Here is a 6,075-nt window from a genome sequence, read left to right as displayed (position 1 = left end):
ACCACATTGGGGGGCATAGCCTGTCCAAGAAAATCATACGCCGAGGTTATTTTTGGCCTACTATCAAGTCGGGCTCTTTCGAGTACGTAAAGAAGTGTGATAAGTGCCAGCGATTTGCCACAATTCCTCGAGCTCCACCATCCGAGCTGACCATGATGACCCTCCCCATGGCCATTCGCGATATGGGGAATCGACCTCATAGACTCTCTCCCAACTGGCAAGGGTGGAGTAAAGTATGTTGTAGTTGCCGTAGACTACTTCACGAAGTGGACAGAAGCCGAACCATTTACAACAATAACCTCTAAAAAAGTCCTCGACTTTGTAGTGAAGAACATCATATGTCGATATGGAATGCCGAGGAAAATTGTGTCCGACAACGGAACACAGTTCGATAAAGATCTGTTCACCAACTTTTAAAAATGGAATAATAAAGAGTTTTTCGTCAATAGCTCATCCCCAGGAAAATGGCCAAGTCGAAGCTGTAAAAAAAAACTCTCAAGATTTCACTGAAGAAAAAGTTGGAAGAAGCAAAGGGACGATGGCCCGAAGAGTTGCCCCAAGTCCTATGGGGATATAGGACTACGGCCGGGACATCAACAGGCCACACCTCGTTCTCTTTGGCATACTGTTGTGAGGCTATGTTGCCAGTTGAGGTCGAAATTCCTACGATTCGAACCCACACTTATGATCAAGTCTCGAACCACACTCAGCTCGAAGAAAACTTAGACCTGATCGAAGAAAGAAGAAACGAAGCTCAGCTAAGAAACGCTGCATACCAACAGCGAGCTACCAGGAACTTCAAAAAGAGAGTTTGGGATCGAAAGTTGGGTGGGGATATTTGGTGCTACGGCGTGTATTTTTGGCAACGCGAGATCCAGCAGTTGGCATGCTCGGGCCAAATTGGGAAGGACCATACAAAATAGAGTCAGTCATTCGACCCAGTTTCTACAAGTTAGCGAGATTGGATGGGAGCCTGGTACCGCGAGCATGGAATGGTGAACACCTAAGACTTTACTATCAATAGTATAGGAAGGATGTTGCCAGTAACCATGCTTGTTTATCAATACTGTTTGTCTACTTTTGGATTTTATCAAATAAAGATTTATTTCATTCAATATGTTATGTTTTTCTTTATTTTTGCAATCTCTCTTAATTTAATAACCTACAGTCACACTCATAGGATATTAAGGGGGCATCATTGGTATATATACCATCAGCTTGAAAAATAAAATAACATACACGAAATACATGCAAGCGTTTGGAGATAACCAAATGCTCCAGCTGGGATGGTTTGGATATAACTAAGTTGTCAAAAACATACAAGTGTTTGGATGTAACCAAATGCGCGAGCTAAGGTAATTTGGATATAACCGAATTATCAAAAACATATAAGTGTATGGATTACAAACCAATCACGACCTTAACAGGTTTGGAGCAAACTAGCTAAAACTAATCGACGATAAGTTGGAACATAAACCCACTTCGAGTTAAGTCGAGATTGAGGCTGGAGTATCTTATAAGACAATAGTTTTGAACTCATAACCTTGGAGAAATAACCGAGGACGAGAAAAAGTAACTAAAAAATAAGATATAACTAAACTGTTCGCATTACACACCATACAAGTACTTTCGGGTTCATGGTTAAAGTAATATCCGACCTTGACGAATAACGAGATCGGAAGCGAATAATTCGAGCAAACTGTGCATGAATGCATTGAGCCTCGAGCCTAAGTCCAAATTATGTTTGTGCGAATAAACAAGCATACGCGATTCTTTAATATTAAATGTGCAAAATATCTCGAATAGAGAAATGTAAAGCATATTTATTAAAACAAAAGAAAAATAAATTGTATCAGCCCTATGGGCATAAGTTAAAACAATTACAAAAATAAAGGGACGCAGCCCCGAGATGAGATTTAAGAAGGAGCAGTCTCCTTAGCCTTCTCAGCACCAGCAACACTAGACTCTCCAGGACGAATAGCATGACTATCCTTCTGAGCAGCCTCCTGAGCAGCCTCCCGAGCAGTATCCTCCACCTCAAGTCGAGCATTCCACTGATCTATGAGCTTCGCCTCAAGAGGACCTAGGAAGCTGGTATCGAGGTCAGCATTGTTAGCCCAGATCTTGTACATGGCTTGATCGACTACTTTGTCTTTCTTCTCTTTAAACTCGTTAAGGAGGCGGGCCTTTTCATTTTCGATTATCTCGAAAGTGGCAGCTTTCTCCTCCTCGAGCTTGGCATTAGCTTTCTCCAGCTCTGTAAGACGAGCCTTCACCTTTTCAAGCTTTGTCTGCGAGTCCTTGAGTTCATCAGTCGTTTTAAGCTGGAGATCCCTCGACTCCTGGGCCAGAGACATGCTCGTATGCACCTCATTGGTCAGCTTATAATTAAGCTGTGCCGAGACGACGTGGGCCTGAAACACAAAGAGATTGAATTAGAACATAAGCCAAGACATAAGCAATTAAAGGTAAGTTACGAAAATTACCATAGCAGTAAGTTCAATACTCTTATCATAAAGAGTATTGCAGTCTCGGGCCTTATTCACAAACTCCCAGTGATCAGCGTCGAATCCTGAAAGACTCTGATCCACCCGAGAAAGGATATCCGAACCAATTACAGCTCCGTGGGCCCCAGCGGTACTATAAAGCACGAACTCATCAACATGAGGTCGGGCCGGCGGTAGGAGTGACTTGGAGGTTGAGGGTTTCTTCGGGGGTTGGCTAAGTGTTGGAAGAGTTGGGGCTGGAGGAAGCGTGGCAGGTGCGGTCGAGACAGATGCGTCGACCTGGGCATTCGGGTCCTCGGCTATGCTCACAGTAGTTGGAGCCGGTGGGGTCTTCTCAGTGCGCTTGGGGATTTTAGAGAATCGGTCAAACCTCCGCGAGCCTCTCGGGCGCTTACTCTTTTGAGCTCCCTCGCCGCTGAAGAGCACGGCGTCAAGGTCGGAGTCCATAGCACCTACACAGTTGCAATCAAGGTTTAGCATGGTGCTAACAAACTTAGAAGATATATAAAAAAAATACAAGTGGAGAGAAACCTAACTGGAACATAAACCCACCTCGAGTTAAGTCGAGATTGAGGCTGGAGTATCTTATAAGACAATAGTTTTGAACTCATAACCTTGGAGAAATAACCGAGGACGAGAAAAAGTAACTAAAAAATAAGATATAACTAAACCGTTTGCATTACACACCATACAAGTACTTTCGGGTTCATGGTTAAAGTAATATCCGACCTTGACGAATAATGAGATCGGAAGCGAATAATTCGAGCAAACTGTGCATGAATGCATTGAGCCTCGAGCCTAAGTCCAAATTATGTTTGTGCGAATAAACAAGCATACGCGATTCTTTAATATAAAATGTGCAAAATATCTCGAATAGAGAAATGTAAAGCATATATATTAAAACAAAAGAAAAATAAATTGTATCAGCCCTATGGGCATAAATTAAAACAATTAAAAAAATAAAGGGACGCAGCCCCGAGATGAGATTCAAGAAGGAGCAGTCTCCTTAGCCTTCTCAGCACCAGCAGCACTAGACTCTCCAGGACGAATAGCATGACTATCCTTCTGAGCAGCCTCCCGAGCAATCTCCTCCGCCTCAAGTCGAGCATTCCACTGATCTATGAGCTTCGCCTCAAGAGGACCTAGGAAGCTGGTATCGAGGTCAGCATTGTTAGCCCAGATCTTGTACATGGCTTGATCGACTGCTTTGTCTTTCTTCTCTTTAAACTCGTTAAGGAGGCAGGCCTTTTCATTTTCGATTATCTCGAAAGTGGCAGCTTTCTCCTCCTCGAGCTTGGCATTAGCTTTCTCCAGCTCTGCAAGACGAGCCTTCACCTTTTCAAGCTTTGTCTTCGAGTCCTTGAATTCATCAGTCGTTTTAAGCTGGAGATCCCTCGACTCCTGGGCCAGAGACATGCTCGTATGCACCTCATTGGTCAGCTTATAATTAAGCTGTGCCGAGACGACGTGGGCCTGAAACACAAAGAGATTGAATTAGAACATAAGCCAAGACATAAGCAATTAAAGGTAAGTTACGAAAATTACCATAGCAGTAAGTTCAATACTCTTATCATAAAGAGTATTGCAGTCTCGGGCCTTATTCACAAACTCCCAGTGATCAGCGTCGAATCCTGAAAGACTCTGATCCACCCGAGAAAGGATATCCGAACCAATTACAGCTCCGTGGGCCCCAGCGGTACTATAAAGCACGAACTCATCAACATGAGGTCGGGCCGGCGGTAGGAGTGACTTGGAGGTTGAGGGTTTCTTCGGGGGTTGGCTAAGTGTTGGAAGAGTTGGGGCTGGAGGAAGCGTGGCAGGTGCGGTCGAGACAGATGCGTCGACCTGGGCATTCGGGTCCTCGGCTATGCTCACAGTAGTTGGAGCCGGTGGGGTCTTCTCAGTGCGCTTGGGGATTTTAGAGAATCGGTCAAACCTCCGCGAGCCTCTCGGGCGCTTACTCTTTTGAGCTCCCTCGCCGCTGAAGAGCACGGCGTCAAGGTCGGAGTCCATAGCACCTACACAGTTGCAATCAAGGTTTAGCATGGTGCTAACAAACTTAGAAGATATATAAAAAAAATACAAGTGGAGAGAAACCTAACTGGAACATAAACCCACCTCGAGTTAAGTCGAGATTGAGGCTGGAGTATCTTATAAGACAATAGTTTTGAACTCATAACCTTGGAGAAATAACCGAGGACGAGAAAAAGTAACTAAAAAATAAGATATAACTAAACCGTTTGCATTACACACCATACAAGTACTTTCGGGTTCATGGTTAAAGTAATATCCGACCTTGACGAATAATGAGATCGGAAGCGAATAATTCGAGCAAACTGTGCATGAATGCATTGAGCCTCGAGCCTAAGTCCAAATTATGTTTGTGCGAATAAACAAGCATACGCGATTCTTTAATATAAAATGTGCAAAATATCTCGAATAGAGAAATGTAAAGCATATATATTAAAACAAAAGAAAAATAAATTGTATCAGCCCTATGGGCATAAATTAAAACAATTAAAAAAATAAAGGGACGCAGCCCCGAGATGAGATTCAAGAAGGAGCAGTCTCCTTAGCCTTCTCAGCACCAGCAGCACTAGACTCTCCAGGACGAATAGCATGACTATCCTTCTGAGCAGCCTCCCGAGCAATCTCCTCCGCCTCAAGTCGAGCATTCCACTGATCTATGAGCTTCGCCTCAAGAGGACCTAGGAAGCTGGTATCGAGGTCAGCATTGTTAGCCCAGATCTTGTACATGGCTTGATCGACTGCTTTGTCTTTCTTCTCTTTAAACTCGTTAAGGAGGCAGGCCTTTTCATTTTCGATTATCTCGAAAGTGGCAGCTTTCTCCTCCTCGAGCTTGGCATTAGCTTTCTCCAGCTCTGCAAGACGAGCCTTCACCTTTTCAAGCTTTGTCTTCGAGTCCTTGAGTTCATCAGTCGTTTTAAGCTGGAGATCCCTCGACTCCTGGGCCAGAGACATGCTCGTATGCACCTCATTGGTCAGCTTATAATTAAGCTGTGCCGAGACGACGTGGGCCTGAAACACAAAGAGATTGAATTAGAACATAAGCCAAGACATAAGCAATTAAAGGTAAGTTACGAAAATTACCATAGCAGTAAGTTCAATACTCTTATCATAAAGAGTATTGCAGTCTCGGGCCTTATTCACAAACTCCCAGTGATCAGCGTCGAATCCTGAAAGACTCTGATCCACCCGAGAAAGGATATCCGAACCAATTACAGCTCCGTGGGCCCCAGCGGTACTATAAAGCACGAACTCATCAACATGAGGTCGGGCCGGCGGTAGGAGTGACTTGGAGGTTGAGGGTTTCTTCGGGGGTTGGCTAAGTGTTGGAAGAGTTGGGGCTGGAGGAAGCGTGGCAGGTGCGGTCGAGACAGATGCGTCGACCTGGGCATTCGGGTCCTCGGCTATGCTCACAGTAGTTGGAGCCGGTGGGGTCTTCTCAGTGCGCTTGGGGATTTTAGAGAATCGGTCAAACCTCCGCGAGCCTCTCGGGCGCTTACTCTTTTGAGCTCCCTCGCCGCTGAAGAGCACGGCGTCAAGG

Source organism: Humulus lupulus, chromosome 2 (genome assembly GCF_963169125.1).
Source record: "Humulus lupulus chromosome 2, drHumLupu1.1, whole genome shotgun sequence".
In the NCBI taxonomy this organism is placed as follows: Eukaryota; Viridiplantae; Streptophyta; class Magnoliopsida; order Rosales; family Cannabaceae; genus Humulus; species Humulus lupulus.
The sequence above is the reverse complement of the archived record's forward strand: the minus strand, read 5'-3'. Positions refer to the sequence as shown.